Here is a 21373-nt window from a genome sequence, read left to right as displayed (position 1 = left end):
ATTAGACGCGAATGAAATTCGGTACTTTAAATTCTATTATCTACATATTTATTACTGGTTGACCTAATAAAAGCTTGTTAAAGTAAGTTCAAGGTTTGAAATATATTATTTATTTAAGTGATGGCAGCAAGGTAACGGTGCCAGTATTTTTGGAACCATTTATATATCATACGACCCAATTTTTTACTTAGATGTACATATATTGACATAGATTAGTATTTGAGAGAATCGTAGTCTTGGAGTTTTATACAAGTATTGGACACACACTGCAGTATAGTCATTCATAGTTATGACAATGTATAATTTATCTCGATAGGCAACTAGACGACAATTTTAAGTGGAGATATAGAAAAACTTTGTGATAAACTGTGAGATTTACTGTATAAACTTTATAATTTGCTAATTTTTTATTGCATTAAATCCATACATTTTAATTACACAGTATTAAAGTGTTTGGTATGTTGCATGCGTTATAATACTTTATTAACTAAAAGCAAACCACATACCTGAAAACAGGAGTTTTGCAGGACATAGAATGTAAACAATATATAAATTGGGAAAAATATAGCTTTTTGAAGCCAGAAAGGTTTGGACCATTAAGTACCTACGACAGTAGGGTAGGATTTCCAATTTACTTAATATTAAAAATATGTTCTGCCTGGATAATATTCATTCGAGGCCCTTGTAAATTAATATCTTAATGAAATAAAAACTTTTCTACAAGTCTGTTTTCTACAAGTACAGTTTATTTAATATAATATAATTGTAGTTCTACTAATTTAAATGTGAAATAATGGAAATATCACAAAGCTACGACTATATAAGCGTACGGCCGATAGTCTATTAGGTATTTTTTATTTTCATTTTTATTCATAACAGCATATTACTTATAGATTTTATTGACATTTTGTATACATGTGAAATTTGAATTAATTTTCTATTTATCTTAAGCGATTTCATAGAAATACAACCAGAAACACTTGAAGATACTTTGATGAGAATTCTTTTAGTTCTATCGATATGTAGTGCATAGGTACTAAATAGGTAGAAATAGCCACGGAAATTTGCAGAAGTAGACTTGATATAAAGCTGTATGCGGGGGTCTATATGTGTCTCAAAACAGCTTATTTGTTAGCTGTGTTCTGTGTAGGGAGATTTATTGCAGTGCAATTACGAATTTGTCATGGAAGTATAACATTTTAGTCTTCCTGAATGGCAACGAATAAACAGTTTTACGGGCGTTACGTGATGTACATGTGGTGCCACTTATCACTAGGAGGACTATCAGCTTGTTTGCCATTCAAATTAAATAAACGAAACAAAATGTTTCTATATGAAACTTTTCAAACGTTAAATATGATGTTATAAAAACTTGAATCCTAAGTAAGTTATATTTTAGATTAAACAAATTTCTTTGTTATGACAATAAACAACTAGTAAAATACGTCATCGCTAACAATTTGAGACTATTGACACAATTCTTACCACATTGTCTACGTATCTGACATGTTCAGCTGTAATTGACTAAAGTAATCATCAATACAAAGCGTCATACTGCCAGCCCTACTTTCAACTGAACCGCCCGCCCTCAACCAATCCACAGTCAGTTGAAGTGAGCTCGTTCATAACTCCGGTCGCGTTCAGGTCTCTGTCGCGGACTTGGAATTTAAATACCCGACCATTCACTCCGAAATTTTATATTTCTTATAAATTTTTAAATATTAAGCTGTATGTGGATAGTACTTATGTGTCGCGCGAGGATGGTAACAGTGTCTCGGGCATTCTGCTAAAGTGCTAAAGTTTTCTGAAGTGTACGCGTGTGGAGTTTTTTGTGTGGCCGTCCTGATTTTTATTTTTCGTAAAGGTAAGTTTTATTATAATCTTAATTAGCTACGACTGTATTTGGTTTTAATTATTGTATATAAACATCAAATATGTATACGTAAAAATAATTATTCTTTGGCCGTACGTATATACATTAGTTCGTAGTAACACGTGTTATTGTGTACATAATTGCGTAGTAATTTCGTACTATTTGCCAAAAAAGAGAAACATAATGTCTTTTAATAATTTATTAGCCATAATTACATTATTTTGAAGTAGAAGTAGCTACTGTACCACAGTCCATAAACAGCTAGATGACGATTTCAATAATGTAATTGTTATAATATACCTATGTTTATATTTGTATTTTTTATATTTTGCTATAATTTTGGATGTTTCAAATTTAAACCGACATGTGTAGTATGTACTAATTCTATTCTTATAGAATTATATTTATTTATTCAATTAATTAAATTTATTTATTTAATTGGTTGCGATTTACGCTATTGGTATTGTACTTATTATACCCAAATTTATATAACTTATATTTTATCATTTTCTACTATTAAAGTTATTAATGAAATAATTAAAGAATTTGTTCATTTTGTTGTGATTATTTTTATAAAGCTACTCTAGCAACTTTTTAAAAAACCTTTTTGCAGGAGGTTGTGATATATAGTGCCCTAAACTTATTAACTTATGACCCTAAACCTGTATGCCATTCTCATTACATAAAAAAAACTAGAACGATAACACCTGAATACTGATTACATCTTCCAATATGTGATTATGAAATAGAGTCCACTGGATGTCGCAAGAGGCGAATGGGGGAACAAATCATTGAATATATTGTTGCAAGAGAAAGTAAATTGTAAATAAATAAGATTTTTATTAACTGAATAATTTTATAAAAAAAATAATAATATCATGTAATATATTTTTTTAACAAAGAAGTTTTATGTCATTGTGTTGTCTTCCAATATCAACTTCAATCGTAGTAGTAACGACATTAATAATTTTATGTTTTTAAATATTAATTTTGTATAATGAATCGTTCGTTGTACAAAAAAACTTATATCAGGTTGTTGTGAAAATACATTACAATTAAGAATATTATCAATGTTGAAGTCTTAAAACAAAATATGTGCATAAACATAAATATGGAAATGGGAGCAAGACCAACAAAGGCTAAATGTACGCATGAGCGCTGTCCAAAAACATATTCAGGGTGTGCAGACTTTAGTCTTTCATGTAGAATAGTGGATTAGACACACGCCACAAAAAAAACAATGTTGTTATTTTATTCCGTATTTGGAATCTCCTTTGAAGATTAAATTATATGAATGGAACATATATTTTATTCCTTATATCTAACTAGTGCTTCTTGAAATAGTATCAATTCCCTCGTGAATTGATAAAAAGGAGATTGAAAGATTTTTTTTGTCTTGATTCTGGACACCGTCGGTCGGACCGGACCGTTGATTCTAGACGTTGCCAATGTCATTCAAATCAGTACAGCTATTTCAGCGTGCTTAACTAATATTTAAACAATAAAAATATAATTAGCATGATACTTAAGCTGATTATTGTTTGTGTGGTTATATCAGTCAAAGTAAACTGCTTGATGGCTGAAATAGATAGTATTTCAGCCATCAAGCAGTTTACTTTGTAAGCTATGTTTTGGTAGTGGGGTGTGATTAGGCAGTGAAATTACAAAATAAGAGGCATACCATCTTAATACTCTAAAATGACAGTGCATGAGTATGGTATCCCGGATGTCACATTATAACGACTTCCGTAGTCCTGATTATGTATATAGGCGATGGTTACCGCTTACCATATATACTTACGCTTACTAATATTACAAATGCGAAAGTTTCTGAATATGGATGGATGGATGTTTGTTACTGGAATTTGATGAAACTTTGCAGTAATATAGCTTATAATCAGAATAACATATAGGCTATAATTTAAAAAGATGTTAAGTAAATTGAGCGACATATATGATAAATGTTAAGTAATTGTGATAAAAATAAAGTTGCGCGGGGCAGCTAGTAGGTATCCCATATAAAAAACAATATTAAATTAAGTCACATCAAAAGAGTTAACATTATTCTTAGCTTGACTTTTAAACTAGTCACTACAAAAGTATTTTTGAGTCGCATAGAGTGACAAGCACTGCCAAAATAGCATTAGTAATTGCAAAACAGAACCAAGTTTAAAAATACTAATTAATGATTCGCAGATAAAGCCATGTGTAAAGATATCAAATCTATTTTGCTTAACTAATACAGAACATATAAAGGCTTCTGTTACCGGTTACTTTCATGTATGGAAATTATTAATTACGGTTCTCATACACTTTAAAGTTGAGGAATAGTCAAGACTTTATAGTAGAGGAAAGTGACCAAATATGGAATAGTATCCTAATATGCAATACGTCCATTTCTCTAAACTGCGAATTCACACATTTAAATAGACAGTGATTTTCTATATCTTTCTACTCACATTTACGCATATAAATTATAGCATGTCAATCGAGGAAGCCTTTTCGTCGTTGTGGCAGTGTTTTGTTTTATCGCCACCACATAAGTTTCTAATATATATAAAAAATAAATATTTCACGTACAGAAAGTCCACACAGTATGGTTTTTATAGCTTTTATGTACTGTTTAGATGTTCTTTTGTATGTTTTAGCGGTATTATATTGTATTACTTACATAACTATATAAAAATGTATATGTCAGTTGGAAATCATAGGAAGATCCAAATATGGACAGATTACAGTATCCAATTATGGATTATTCCATAAATGGTTCTCTGAAGTATCACCTGACTTGACAATTTTGTTAATTATATATTTTTCATTGTTTATAAAATAAAGAAAATTTATTGGCAAATAAACAAAAATAAAAAAATAGAATGAGAAGAAATTAAAAGAGAATATTAAGCCTACGTCAGATTTAGATGAAGAGGAGGTAATAATATATATATACAGCTCCATTCCAGATTCTGCAGATTCGGAGTATATTTTTTGTAATATACTGTTTTTGAATGATACTCAAGGGAAACATGGATTAAGTGCCTCATATCCCACATATGGGTACATAATAATTGCGTTAGCCCTGAGATTTATACCTGGATTGGCGATTTTTGTACATAATTTGTGTTGCTTTCTTTATTATACCAAACTTTTTTAAGAGTCTCTTTAAAGTTAAGGTTAATTTTTGATATTGTTTATGGTATTCTATATATTTGGATACCTATTCCATATATAGGTACCTTTATTACTATTTAGTTTTCTAGATTTTTTTTACCTCAAAGTAATGTAATCTAATATTTTCACAAATTAAGTACAAATATATGACTGTTAATAATTACCACAAAAAGTTTTTTTTTATAAGATTTGTGGAAATTATGTCTAAAATCAAAATGGTATTCCATATTTGGTCACTTTCCTCTACTTTTGTGGAACTTAGAACGTTCAAAATGTCACATTAGTCACCAAGATAGGTTTTCATCAAATTTCATTTGAAAACGGTGGATTAAAGGCCGGGGGTGTAGTATCGTGAGAAGTGTACACGAGAGGGAACTCCTCGGAAACCGCACTGTCCGAGTCCACTTAGGTTGTAGCATGTAGGGATGTATTTCCAATTTCATAAAAACTTACTGAATCCCGAACAAACTGATAAAGTTATATTTATAATGTATAAATGTATTATGTATGGAATATTCTCCGTGACTTAATTTATACCCTTATGTTGTTTACGTCATATTAGTCACTTCGCTCTAACAAATGAGACATAAGCACGCTTGTGGTGACAGTCCGGACAGAAAGTGAATATAGGTATGTGTGAAAAGATTTATGAGTACAGGGAAGGCAAATATATACTAGGTTATTGTGTTCTCCATGCCTACGCTGAAAAAGCTCGATTAAGAAAAACATACGTTATACATTTTACACAGTGAGTAGAAATATTTTTAAAACTAAGAAAAAATTAGTATAGAATAATCGTATATGAATAAAATATCAAAAATGTAACAGGTAGAGAGATTATTTACTGTGTTTTGGATGTGTAAGGTGACTCTGCATGTATGAAATAAGAAAAAAACAGATGCTTAGATGGAGGACAATAGTAAAAGTGTCAATATTACTTCTCTCTGATAAGTTTGACTGATTTATTTTGTTTTTCAAATAGCTATATTTATATGTGTATAGCTATACTGAATTATATTAATTTTAAAGAATAACGCGCAAGTTTCTTCCTATTTCTTCTAATGACCCATTAGAAGAAGGAACGAGAAACTTGCGTGTTGAAACATTGAAGAATTATTTATATTATGTTTAGTTCGTGGTAAATATTTTATGCAAAAAGGAAAAGATAACTAGAAAAACATTCAACATACAACATGAAGAAATAAAAATAGTATTAGAAAAAAGTACAAAAAGTACACGACAACTACGTAAAAATGTGAGCAAATCCAGATACATTTGTTTCTTATACTTAATTTATTAAATATAAAGTACAATTTGTATAATAGTGTATAATGTTAAGTACGTATATTTTTAATATTTTGATGACGTATCAAATTTAGTAAGCTAAGCATTTGGTTACTACTAATCTATAGTTAACACTGTGCCTTAAAGCTAAGTTAATTATTCGGCAATTAGCATTCTACAGCATCAATCAATTTTAATTAAAATTCAAACCATGCAACGTTGAAGCGTTGTATCTTGTACCTTAATCATTTCTCTTTTGAGGCTTGTAAATAATTTGAATGTATTTCTTAATATTACGGCGAGTATTTAGAGGAACTAATAATAGATAGTTAAATTTACTTGTAAGTATCAAAATCAACGGAATCACGCTCAAGTAAGTTAAAAGTCCTGTATGAAAGATTTTCAGATTTTTAAGCCTTAAAAAGTTATAATTTATTATCCATGTAAAACTTTCAGTTCGTAAATGACTTCAAAGGCCTTCTTGTACTTAATGGATTTGAAACGTATAAGTATCAGAATGACAGAATTACAACAGATTTCGATTCGAGCAGATGTCCATTTGCTTTTTAACCCTGTTTAGAAAGGTATAAATTATTTGGTGTTAATAATTGAAATCATCAAAGTACAAAATTTCGAGATGGCTTCAACATCCAAAATTACTCTCAGTTCGGTTGGGATGCTCACGTTTTACTTAATAGAGGCTCTGCAACTACAAAACCAGTCAAGAGACCAGAGGGTGGTCCTCACTGGCTTTGTAGTAGCAGTTGTCTTAAGAGAATAATTTACCTACAAATACTGTTTGTTACTCAAAATACAACGTTACTGTATATTTGCATTGAGTTTATATTTTAAATTACATGTGAATATTCAGGAAAGGGAATGTTAGATTTTAGCTTTAATGATGCTTCCATCTACGCGTTCACAGTTTGAGTAGCTTTAAGTGTAAATATTAGGATTGCGGTATGCAGACTGAAATAAACATTTACTTTACCACAACTTTACTGAAGGATCTTTAGAAATAAATTGACATGTTTGTTCCATTCTATAGGCACTTCGTCTTTAATGTTAATGAAACAGCGCTTTTCTGCTTTAAATAGGTAATTAATCAACGATTTTGTGAGTGTCTATTACATATATCTATCTTGAAAGAGTAAACATACAAGGTGTATATCATATTGATAATTTAGAAGGCAACAAATAATGAGTCATATCATATTACCTTTCATTGTTTGCATTTTGAATTGAGTCTAAATAGTCTTATGGTATTCCGAAGTACATACACATAATTTTCTTGTTTCTAGTAGTACTCTCATAAGAGTAGTAGCCAAAGAGTACCAGTTGCACATCAAGTATTCCATTGAGTAATACAGTCTAGAATCGATCCTAGACTGTATTACTCAATGGAAGAACTTCGGAGTCAATGGAATACTTGATGTTTTGCTTTGTGGTTTTGTACTTAGGGCATCGCAAGTCTCACCTGTCTTCCTCTTAGACTACTTTTTCAAACTATTTGATATATTTTACTGAACATATCTTAACGTTTGACACCATAAATTTTCTAATTCCGGTGTGAATCATGAATGCCACGAATGGCGCAGTGTAAGCCAGGGATCAGAAAAATTGTAAGTTTCGCTACATGATACAGCTGTTGTATACAAACATACAAATATCAGCGTCGGTCAAATAAGGTCGAGGGTCATCTTTGAAACTTATCAACGTATGTCAACAGTAGTATAGACACGACAGCTGTATAAAGCGATCCATCGCTGTCTATTGTTGTCTATAGATAATAGTCGCTTTTATAATTTTCCATAGAATGGTATCGGACAATTTTATCGTCACGATACGATAGAGAAGCAAAATACACGCAGTTGTATAAAGAATTTATGTAGATGATTGAAAAAGATTTTATGTAGATGTTTATAAATTATCATACGATATAAGTATAAATACGCCTGAAAGTGGTAATGCTATTATAGGTTTTTCTGTTATATCGTACTTGTCAAAACAGGTACAAAATAACATTAGCGTGTATCGTTCACGCAGCTCTAGTGAACGTAATTTCAACAATTAACTAGTCGTGATAACTAAAAAATGGCATATGTTAATTTTCTAAAGAAAAACCATTTTAAAAAAAAAATTTAAAGTGGTTGATACGATGTATGCTCTAAATTTTGCTAAAATCTCTTTTGTATTATTAGTATTTTGAAATAGGGTCACGAGTTTATTGAATACAGCAACGTCATGCATATAGTATAATGTCGCTCCATGCAGACTTTATGGTGAAATTTATATAAATATTCCTACAATAAATTTGTCTTTGATTTTACAAAACAGCTACCATTAGTAAGATGACGACGCTGTTTCTAAACGCGCAAATTATACGGAATGCCGACGACATATTGACTGAAGTAGCCATTAATTCAGCTATAGACGGGGTGTCTAATCTTTAATGGAATGGTTAATGATATCTCTCGCATAATATTGTAGCAAAATACTAAAATGTAATAATAATAATTAAGGTATAGTATACCATAGAATGATTATATGATATATAGATTAAATAATAAATGCGCCAATTTTAACCCTTTTCGTAGACCCATGTCATATAGATAAAAAAGATGGAAGGCGAATTTATTTATATTCCATCCATAGGGAACATTCAAGCATTGAAACGGTGCGATATTGGGATTACGTGTAAATTTGCTTATGCTGTGATTATCTTAGTTCAATTAGAGTAGGCTTACTACGCCTAATCATCTTAGGATCATAAAGGATTCATATAGCACGTTTTAACATAATACAATCGACGTAGTTATAGATAATGAATTTGAAATTATTGACCTAATATTTATGTATATACCTAGTACATATTCCTAATAACTTCAATTGCTTACTGATACAGTTTTCAACTTTGAATTGATTCTTTTGTGTTTATATAATGTTAAGTTTGCCTTATATTATTATATAGGCAGCACGCACTTATTGGAAAATTCTCAGAAGCTCTAATATCAGGGTAATATTTTTCTATTTCTTCCGAAAAACCAAATTTGTTATATATACAAAACCAAAAAGCGAATAATCTGTACTCCTTGATAAAAACCAAAATAAGTTTCAAATTTGCAATTAAGTACATAGATTGACTCTTAGACCTAAACATAACTAGACAAAAAATAGATACACTAAGAACTTCCTGCCTCTTGATGTTAGTTGTTGCGGGTGAATAATAAGATGTTGCTGGTCGAGACGATGTATATTACTGATGATGATAAACTGACAATGTGTACATAAAAATAATGATCTTATATACTAAATAAAAGTAGGAAAATGTAAGGTGGGGTGATACAGTTTAGATACAGCAGTGCCTAGTAGACAATATTGAATTTGTCTTACTAGACATTATTAAATGCAATTATTATTTTGATGTATCTAGGTGACTGTGTCCCATATTAGTTAATAAATGTTTCGAATGGCACGTTTTAGGATATTGTAATGGATGTAGTTAGAAATTAATTAGGGAGGAAAAAATGTTCGCCTTAAGCCTCCGAAGGGCTCTCTGGAGTTATTACTAGAAATATAAAATAAGTACCACACTTAAGTTGGGGTATAAACCACAGTTTATTCCCCAACTTAAGTATCCATTACGCTATAACTTCGTAGGTGGTACGTGGGTACGGGCATGGATTTATACGACTGTTTATACCCGATGTGAGAACGGACATTTAATAAATCTAAACGACTCAGTCCAACCGCACATTTGTTATTCTTGTTGAGAGCAAAGATTTTTATTTCTATCTCCGACGCACAGAAAGAGCTGGGTATCTATTTATGATTGCTTAACAACTGTGAAGTGTTTAAATAAATTATGAGTTGAATTTTTAAATTCTATAACAAAAATAAAACATTTAGAATATATTAAACATTTTATCCATTGCCTCTCGACTGATGGTTCGCAATTTTTTCCCTTCCAGTTATAACTAATAAATCAAGAAGTTTTTGAGGTACAAATGGAAACCATTACTTTTATTTATCATTATTGATAATATTGTTGTTATTTATTACATTGTTTAATAAGAAATTTCAGTCCAAATAACTGAGCAATGCCGATCATGGAGAAATGGAAAAATGGAGACTAGCCTTATTAGGCAACCCCGCATTTTTCTGCTATTTCTGCGACGAAAAACTAATAACCATGGTATATGAATACCTCGCCGTACTCACTTTCCGGAACACTGTCGTACATGACAAAAATTGAAGAAATAAATTCATAACCAAATAATTTAAATAGTGCTGATAATTCGACATATGTAAATTCAATAGTTTAGAGTGTGACATTGATAAATGAGTTAGTCAGGACTAATATCTTATATTTTCAGTACTTCAAACTATGTAACGAAAACGATACGTGATTGAAAGTCTCAACATATTGGAATCATACAGCTCGAATCACAACGCTCGGAAATAGCAGATAAATAAATATGTTCTAACGATAATACATAAAATTTACTGTTTGTACAAAATCATACGGACAAAGCTGCTGAATATATGTGCATCATACATCAAAGAGCTACAACATTACTGCAAATTATACTATAGCAATAAATATATTTACTCGTATCTACCAATGTTTTCCCGATCAAGAATGCTCGTAAAATGGTCACCACAAAATACACTTTGGTTTGTTTAATCTATCAATCAAGATCATTTGTTTCACGGATGTAGAGTGTTTTATATCTTTTATATTTTATTGACGTTTATTACGTTATTTATTTATGTAATTGCAAGTTAATGGCACAAGAGAAAGTTTGTGGTTTAATCAATCAGTATGTTTACAACATAAAACATCCTTATTACATGTAGATTCAATAAGATCTGAGTAATCAAAGATTGTGGGTATAACAGCGGAATATACTTCCGTATAATATTATCCATACAATAGTATTATAACTGCCAAAAGTATGTCTAATTGTTTTCCTGTTTTTTATTTTTCCTTAACAAAACGGATATTAATGAAATATCACTTGAAGATAGGGATTATTATGACGGACTTCAGTAAGCGATGGGGCGACTATAATATAAATGTATTTGTCTATCTATTTATTACTTGAATGAGAAATGTATATTCCATCAGATATTTTTTATCTCAATAAAAAGGAAATGCCAAGCGAATTTGTGTGTAACAGTTAGTCTTAATCATTATCATTACATAGTATAAAACAAAATCGCTGTCGCTGTCTGTCTGTCCCTATGTATGATTAAAATTTTAAAACTACGGAAAGGATTTAGAAGTGGTTATTTTTAGTAGATAGAGTGATTCAAGAATTCAGGAAGTTTTATATATAAGACAAGTACATCCGTACAAAGCCGGGGCGAGTAGTTAACAATATTATAAACACGCAAGTTTGTAAGTATGGATGTTTGTTACTCTTTCACGCAAAAGGTACTGAACGGATTTTGATAAACTTTACAGTAATATAGCTTATGCATCAGGATAATACATGGGCTGTATTTTTATTAATATATAATTAATTGAAATACAACGCGGGTGAAACCGCGCGCACAGCTAGTATAAAATATAATTATAATCAGGTATGAATAACATTTTCGGAGCAAGTATAAAAATTTAATCATACGCATACACCCCGGATATTTGGTTTTTGTGCGTACACCAAGGTAATTTCCGTTGGTACGTGACGAATGTTGTACAAATTAAAGCAGTCGGCTGACTAGCAATGTATCCACAAAATTTCTCAATTGCGACGCGGAATTTTCTTTCATTCATTCTTTAATTCACTCACTTATTCACTCACTCGTTTCTTTTTGCTATTCTGTGAAAACAATATTAACTGTAGACACAATGGTATTTCATTGTGCCTACTTATTATTTATATTGTTTTTGCCAATTTTTTAAATAATAAACTGAAGTAAACTTTGTATAAAGCCATCTGCGTGAATACCTCTATCTTATGTATTTCAACTACTATTTAGGTTGTTTTGTAAGTATGTATATGAAATAAGACAGTCCTTTGAAAGAGCAAATCAATATACCATGATGTCTGCGGTCTGATGTTAGTATATAGGCGAATCTTACCACTTACCATCAAATAGGCCCTGTTGTTTGCCTTCCCAGTTACATAAATAAATGTTTCCATTTAATAATAATAATGATTTTATTTGAAACGTAGTGTATAAATTTGTAATAGATATTTAAGATTTAATATCGAAACAGATAATAGTGTTATCTTAATCAAAACAATTGGAGTAATTTGCATGAAATTGCTCATCGATTTATTTACTCAAATCTACCCTTTCATCATTGAGATTCGAGCTCGAGCTCTCCGGCAATTCTGACTAGATAAATCAAGAATATTGAACATCGTTACGATTTATTAAATAAACAGTTTCAGGAAATTATTTCTTACTAGCTGTTAACCGACTTCGTCTACTTTTTAGAATTCAATGATGGCTTATGTATGTCCTCGTAGGATAAGTCAATCAATCTTCTAGTGTTTTTATTAAAATTAATTCAGCCGTTTAATTCTGAAGAGGTAACAAGCAAACATACCTTCTCATAAATAGATGATTATTATATTTTATTACATAAATTTATAATAATATATAGTCACATGTCGACAAATAGAAATATTTCATATACATATTTCAGTAAAATAATATAAATTTAATGATTATGCCAATAAATTCTTACAACATTATATGGTTCTGACTAAATACTTCCTCCTTTCCACAAATAGATATCTAAATGTTTCAATTCATTTTGCAGTAAGGGGCACAGTTCCTAATACCAACAGCTATATGGCCGAAAAGCAATTTGTTAAGCGGCCAATTAAGGGAAAAACGTGAATTACCGACACGCATGCCCTAGTGGCCTTGCTCGGTATGACATTGGTAAGCTAACCCTAAAATCGGCAGTCTCTTAGTATAATAATATTTGAGATTAGATTCTGGATCACATTGAAACATTTGTATAAAATTCATATCAGTAGAATACCGTTTTAATCCTTTAGAATGGCAATGCATGAGTTTTAGCACGGCTGTCTTGATAACGTGATCTCCGTAGTGCTGTTCATGTATTGAGTGTTTTATTCAGGCAGCCACATTCTATGTTTTACTGCAACTTTTCTTAAGGCTTAAGTTTAACTGACTAATTCCAATAAAAAGGTTATATACCTGTCAGAAGGTTTATACAAAAAAGGGACATGAGAACTTTCTTTTCTTTTTTGTTATTTTGCTATGAAACATTTAGGGGACAAACTATCATGAAAGCTTTTCCTAATACTCACTTCTTTTCATCCTCTAAGAATACTGGACTTAATTCCGACGACAATAAACAACTATTTACCTGTTATTTGCTCCACGTCCATATAATATGTCTTTAGTCCCGTGGGAGATGGCCCTATCAACACTTAAAGCTTTTTCAAGAATTTTCTTGTAAGATTCCAACTCGACCTTAATACTGGGACCTATGAGGATTGTATTGTTACTTTCGAATGTCCAAAGATTCGAAATAAACAAATGGTTTTAGTGAGATTCGTGTAGGAATATATGTTTTTATCCAATAGCAATGCGTGGTATAGTTTATTATTATTAGAAAAGTAAGTCAGAAATTACAGACATATAAAGGTATCGTTACTACAAGGAAATCACAAAGTAATCTGTCTCAACAATTTTGGTATCGTACAGTTTTTCTATTTACTGTAACCCTTCAAGGGTTAGCATTAGCGAGAAACCTATGTCATAAAATCGATAAATAAAGTTTATTGTTCTTAACCTATCTTAGTGAAATACATTGTTAAAATAATTGTTTTTTCTTGCATGCGATCAAGTTAAGACATTTTTAATTTAAGTTGGGACAAACTACTAAACCACAACACTTCCCTGTAGACATTACTAAGTAATAAATTAAGTACCAACATTATGTTCTGACACTTATAAACAAACTTTACATTAATTATACATATCTCTGGAGATAGTAGGCTATATAGCTTATGAGAGAAGTTCTAAACTGATTCACCTGTGTTGGCTGTTCAGACTTCAGACAGGATTATTAAAATTCAATGAACTGGGTATGTAACACGTATGGTGATCATGGACCTTCATTACATGCCCGTAAAGTTGAAAATCGGTAGTATATATTTCACTGCTTACCTACTTTGATATATTATTCATAAGTGCACTTTGTGATGTAAAGTTACTCTTATAACACTTTTGTATACGCAGAATCTCGTTTGTATTAAAAAGAATTCGACAGTTTGCTATCGCACTTATTGTTTTACTAAAGATGGATATATGTAATTATTGGTATACTATCTGTGCCCGCGGTTCTACCCGGGTGATATTTATGACTTGTATGTTATCCTGATGTATAAGTTATATTGCTGTAAAGTTTCATCAAAATCCGTTGAATAGTTTTTCATGAAACAAAAATCCATACTCACTAACTTTTGCGTTTACAATATTATTAAGATTAAGATTTTTTAAATTTAAATAGGTAATTGTAATATCATTGAAATGTTACAGAGTAACCTGTGAGGTAAAGCTTACTTTTTGTGTTAATAAAATTAAAAATACCCGAGCAGCATTAGCCATATGAAATTCATATCAAAGTCACGTACTCCTGTGTCCGTTCTTAGGTTATTAAGTTGGAGTACCTGCGAGTTAAAATATAATTAGTTACTTAATTGGATCATGTATAATGTAAGATGACCAATGTTTTCACATTAAATATAAGTAGGTACATTAACCTAATTTATGTATACATCAATAAATACGTGTAAATATAACCTTTATAATTTGTGTCGATGACATTTTGATAATGTGTTTTCTTTTCAATCTCTTTAACAAATTAAGACTAAAAATATACACAATACGAAATCTGTATATAGTTTTGTTACCTATATTCTATTGATTGATTAATGACTATAGTGGGAGAGGGATAAGGAATTAGTTAGTAATGGAGTCTAGTAGTCCCGCTGGGGAAGGGAGGCAAGAAATGTTGGTAAAGGGGTCTAGGAGCTCCAATGCTAGTAATGTACCATGCCAATCGACATCCACGCTGTTTTACCTGGAAAGTATTGTCATCCTGTAGAATTCGACACGACTTATAAACTATCATATTCTACTGGAGCCAGCTAATGCCATTAGCGCAGGCAGATGCACCATTTCATTCGACTATGAAATAGCAGCCCCCATGCCATAACCACAAAGAAGTCACTTCAATTTCATATTATATTTTGATATGACAAATAATTTAAATATTCATAATTTTTTTCATCCATTTATTCATAATACTTCATATACCATTTATATGTTTCCAATATGCTGTTATGTTGCAATAACTTGGTTTCATGTGTCATTCTGTCCAGCGTACACCTAAAGTACCGTCCGTTGTTTCACATAAGTTCAAAAGACCGGAATAGTTCCCAAAGGTATCATTCAGATCATTCAAACTTATTACTGTTTTCCGCGCATTTATCGTTCTATATCTCTTGATAGTTTCTTTTTAGTTTTTGATATATAGTTTTATGTGCATAAAGCTGTAGGTGACAGCACTTTGGAAACTTTTTATACTACTGATATTATTCGAAAACATTCTTGACTAAAGGTATCTTATAATATTTATAGTATTTGTCGATCTGAAACAAAATAGCCTTTTCTTTTCTGTATCTTAATATTATAGACTTTGATTAAAGCTTTTAAAGTTACTAATCAAACGAAATTAAAATACCAATCAGATTTTCCAGAAACTTTTTGGTACGCATAATCATATTGTGGAATCGCCGTATAACTATGGTATTTCAGTACAGTTACGATGTAGAAACACTTAATAAAAGTGCTTATCTTTTCTTAAAAGGCCGGCAACTCATTTGTAATTCTCATGGTGTTGCGGTTGCTCATAGATGGCGGTGATCTTTTGCTATGAGGTATACCACAAGATCCCTCGATGCTGTAAATAAATAATAAAAATACGAACGATATACGATACGATACGATATATAAAAGTTTGCACATAGTCAATAAGTATTGATGCAAAAAGTAGAAACTATACAAACTGTGGTAGATTCAGATTGTATTTGTTATGATAGATAATAATGAATCCATTCTTTTATTGAGGGGTTTGGACTATTAAAAGCTACCTGTAGCAATGTAACTTATGGTAATCTATTGCTCAGGGTGAGCACAATAGATTACCATAGGATTTATTTAAGAATTAAAGGATATTCTTAGGAGTGATGGTATTTATTACCCTAAGGTAAAATTAGTAACTCTTTCCTAAGAAAGAGTTACTAATTTCCAAAGATCATCATCATCTGCTTCTTACTTATAATACTATTGCAAATAAATAGTAAAGATCGGCGTAGTAAGTTTTTCTCTTCCATTCATCCTTGTTCGCAGTCGTTTCGTTATTTACTGCCTTTCTTACAATATCATCTTTCACACAGTTCATCCATTTCTTTTTTGATCTTCCTTGGCCCTTATAAACATTTATATAGCCTTTGGAAAGTATCACACTTTCCAAAGGCGATATCTCGTTTGTACATGGAATTTAACCACATAGGAAATGTAGCGTCGCTTTCTCTTCATCATGGTAAAATCTACGAAATTAAATTAACCCATACCAAAATACACATATATATACATATAAATGAGATTTTCTTAATATAAGACTGTGTAAATAATTTAGAATTTACTGAAGCGGATGGAAAATTGTGTATGTTTGATATACACCTTGAAGAACTTTATATAGGATCACGTGGGTAGTACAATAATGTAAACGCTATATATATCGAATTGTATTATCGACAATATAATAATAGTTTTGACCTTACAAATATGGCTTTTGACATTTTATAACCGTAATGTGATAATTGGACCTTTTTTAGGGGTTTTTTTAGTATGAAAAAGTCACGCGTATGGTTGAATAGGTAATGGAGATTTATAATGATTATGTCGAATAAAAGATTTGTGAGATAGACACCTTTTTATAAGAATAGGGGTTGGTAACGACAATGAGTCTAGATTTAATGCGAGTCAATATTGATATTGGCTTTGTTTAAAAGTTAGTGCAAGAGTTTGAGCGTTGTTTCTGAACTGTAAATATTTATTAGATATAAGCTTTATTAAGAAATCTTATATGAGGTTCATGTATTACATTTTAATTCTGCGTGCTGTGTTGACTCTATAACTTTGTGTTAATGCATACATCTACACAATATCCCTTGATTAAATAATATCAGATATATCGTAATATATTCTAAAGATGGGATGGGATAAGGAAGAAGCAGATGATGATGTTATCGTAATATATTCTGACAAACTGATGTATAGGAATATCATACTGATACCTTGGATTTTACCTAAACTGTCGTGTTCAGATGACATTTATTGTTAAAATCTTCGAAAGGACTTTACCAAGTGACTAAAGGGCATAAAAAGTTTTCTTCTGGGTTAACATAAATGTCTGTAGTTTTGCGAGTGTCAGTGTAGCTTATAGTATTCGATAACTGTATAATGTTAGGTGAATCGGATGTTAGGTGCATTCGACGTTGTGTAGTAGAATATGTGTGTAGTAGAATATGATATTCTATAATTTAAAAAATTAAGAACTTACGATTTTAAAGTATATAGAGAATTCGCAATGCACTTAATCATTTGTCATATCGACAGGTTTGAGTGGGTCAGCCTATAGCTGAACGTGAATCCATAGCTTGTAAGCTATAAAAAAACGTGTCACGCTGTCTGGAGGTCAGCTATAAAAGCATTTCATTGACATTCGCGGGGCAAAAGCAGTAAATTATTCTAAAAGCATTATGTTTAAACTTGGGTATATTTTATAAAGGGTCTTCCTACCGAAAGAACAAAGAATGTAAGTACTTGTGTTGGTACATATTTAGATTCGCCTTCACCGACTTTTACCTTTCCACATATTATTGTAACCATTTACATTTGAATAACTCTTACTTCGTGTGTTATTCCTTTGTTATTTTATGTTGGTTACACATATATAAAGAATCAAAAAGTAGAATTGTCACGGTTCCGTTTATGTGCAACAGACATATAAGCAAAGGCTGTTTATTTTTACTTACTATTTATCTCCAATTTAAATAAAATTATTATTAATTTATTAAATAAAAAAAAGGCAAGTATACTGCTTTGTAAAACGTGTATCAGCTAAGAGTGTAATAAAACAGTAACATTAAGTCATGAAATCCTAGTTCTCATAAGCTATCCACGAGCGTCACATGATAGCGCTATGTCAGGTGCTGTTCTTGTGTATAGAATATGATTTATCGTCAGGTGGGCCATCAATTTATTTACCATTCCAGTTCGATAAAAATAATTAAAATCAGGCATTTTATTTATTCTATATAATATTGTCGGTAGATCTTCTATAATGGCTACAGGACATCTGATCCGATAAATATTTTTTTCAAGTATACATAAATATAATCTTTATTCAAATAAACTTAATGTAAGAACTTTTGAATAGTCATATTTTTTTTATCTTACAACTCATTTGGATCGCGGACTTTTTACAAGAAGAATGAGCAAGAATGTTGCGTGTTGATCCTATACATAAAATAATTGTAGTTTTAAGTACATGCAATAAATACAGATCTACCATAAAATATTTATATATTTAATTTAAATTATTATAAGCTGAAATACTTAACTATCTTAGTATGTGTTATGCATAAACATGTAGAAAAAAAGCGTAAAGATTACAAAAAAAATGAAATAAGTAATTTAAATAACTGACCATACAAGAATTTACTTCACCTTACTGATCGTGTTTCTTGAAACTAACAATACAAGATAAAGGTATAAAAATGAATTTCATATTTACTAGAACATAACGCCCTATCTATTAGTATTCAAGACACTATCATCGCGGATGTTTACTGTAAATCAAGATCAGCCGTCTTGCAGACTATCTCCTACACACAAACCTGAAAATCAGCCTGAATAAGACAAAGATATCAGCGAATATTTCCGTTGCGCTGTTGGCAGTCTAAACAAAGCCCTGAGGACATTGTTATAGCACGTAGGATGCTGTAATCTTATCAGATCAAGTATATGATAAAGGGTATATAGGTTAGCCATTACTACATATCGATGTAGAATTTATAGAAAGTCGTCTGCTGTTTCAGCTATTTAAGCCGCTTGTTTTGAAGAGTGGAATATAGCACAGATGTCATATAATTGACGGCCACAGCAGTCTAACGGTATAACACGCCGCTTTCGGGAGTTTCAGTGTTCGATTCCTCTCACGGCGCAATTATTTGCATTCATGAGTATGATTGTTTGTATCGGTCTGGGTATTTTCTACGTATATTATGTATGTATCTACAAAGAAAATCTAAATATTTCGTTTATCTAGTACCAATAACACAAGCTCTGCTTACCGTGGGACTAGATGGCGCTGTGTTAATTGTCAAGGGTTACTAATTTATTTATTTATTATATAATGGCTCAATGTCCGTGGTATTTACGAGCATAAGCGATGGTAGCAACTTACCATCGAGTGGTCCGTCAGATTACTTTCCCTTACAGTTACATAAAATGTCTATAACAAATGACAAACGTAATTTAGCTATTATAGTAAACCTGGTATACGATACTTATTTCGATCAAACAGATTATTCTGTATAAACAATTCTGATACTTTGACAATTGACAAACGCAAGACCCTCATCCAAATCTGACATTTTCTAATTCGAAACCTCAAATTGTTTTTTTGTACTAGAAAATGCGTAGTATATTAAATACTTACACATAATTTATACTAGCTCTGACCAGCGATTTCGTCGGCACACGCTTTCGTTCCTTATTTAATAGACAGTCAGATTATTTTTTAAGATAAAATATAACCGATATTCGTCCTCAGGACACAATTTATAATGCTACATTTATTAAGATCCTTTTAGCCTTTTAATCGTGAAAAGGCAAGAAACTAATATTTTCACGTTTACATTAGTACATTACAATAGTAAGTAATAAATTTTGTTGACATTTCATACACATTCCCATTGCAACAGGCATTTCTTACATTGTTTATAATTGACATACAAGTTGTACATTTTAGTAGTACTATACAGGTCAAAACTTTGTTATATAGGTCGTGTGTTGATTGCTATTGATCGAGTCACTTGTTTATATGTCTAAATACAAGTATTGGACTAGTGATGGCTCAGGGACGGGTCGAGTGAAATCGATAGAAATTCGTTCGTAACCCGCGTATATATTATTTGGAATGTGTAGGTGGTAATGACATTTTCTAGCTGTTATTTTTTATTAAAGCAGTTAAATATGATTTTAATGTTACAATTTATTTAATTAAAATTATACCGTTTTGGATTTATAATCGAATTTTATTAAAAATGCACTCACTGGCTCGCTGCACTACGTTGAATTCTAAAGGCAAACTAAGGTAGGTAGAGAGGAGGTTTCTTTATACTAGAAATTATAGAATATATGTAATGATATGTGGGCAGTACATAATTCATCAGACTGAGTCGTTTGTGGCGCTGTCATAATTTCACTTAATTTTAAATACTCAGGAGGATGATTTGCAAGGCGTAGTCCGTTTTGAAGACTTTAGTACCATAGCACTAAATTACCTTACCACCTTCATTAATTTCCTTCAGAAAACTCGTCTTCTGGCATTCTGGACAATAAAATATTCTTGTGAAGTTTAAACCACTTGTTGGTACGAATATGTTTGTATTTCCAGTAGTGCAAATTTAATTATAGCTTCCACCACATTTTCTATAATCACGTAATAACTTTAAATTAGTAGATAAATTAAAAAATAACGCGTAATTTTTCTGTATTGTGTATATTCATTGTACAGTTTCTGGTAAATGTTTACAGATAGCATATTGCACTCCTGTCGGAGAATATAATTTCAGAGGTCTGGTTACTGTAAATCGCAGCTTAACTGTGACGTTGACTTGTTTACTGAGGTAATACTGAATATAATTATGTACGGAATGAGGAATTATTATTAATTTCGTTCATTGAGATACT

The 21373-nt window shown here is 31.0% G+C and overlaps 1 protein-coding gene across 2 annotated transcripts in view; it reads left to right on the top strand.

The window, feature by feature from the left end:
• Window positions 1–1623: 1623 nt before the first annotated feature.
• The window catches only part of LOC131846005 (fibronectin type III domain-containing protein 5), a 107231-nt gene continuing 87481 nt past the window's right edge, over window positions 1624–21373 (top strand). For both annotated transcript variants that reach the window (XM_059195222.1, XM_059195206.1), the window contains exon 1: window positions 1624–1864. The gene's annotated coding sequence lies outside the window, so the exon portion shown is untranslated. The remainder of the gene's footprint in view (window positions 1865–21373) is intronic.

Source organism: Achroia grisella, unplaced genomic scaffold (assembly GCF_030625045.1).
Source record: "Achroia grisella isolate CSIRO2021 unplaced genomic scaffold, CSIRO_AGI_Agris_v1 utg109, whole genome shotgun sequence".
Classification (NCBI taxonomy): Eukaryota; Metazoa; Arthropoda; class Insecta; order Lepidoptera; family Pyralidae; genus Achroia; species Achroia grisella.
This window is presented reverse-complemented; position numbering and strand designations above follow the sequence as displayed.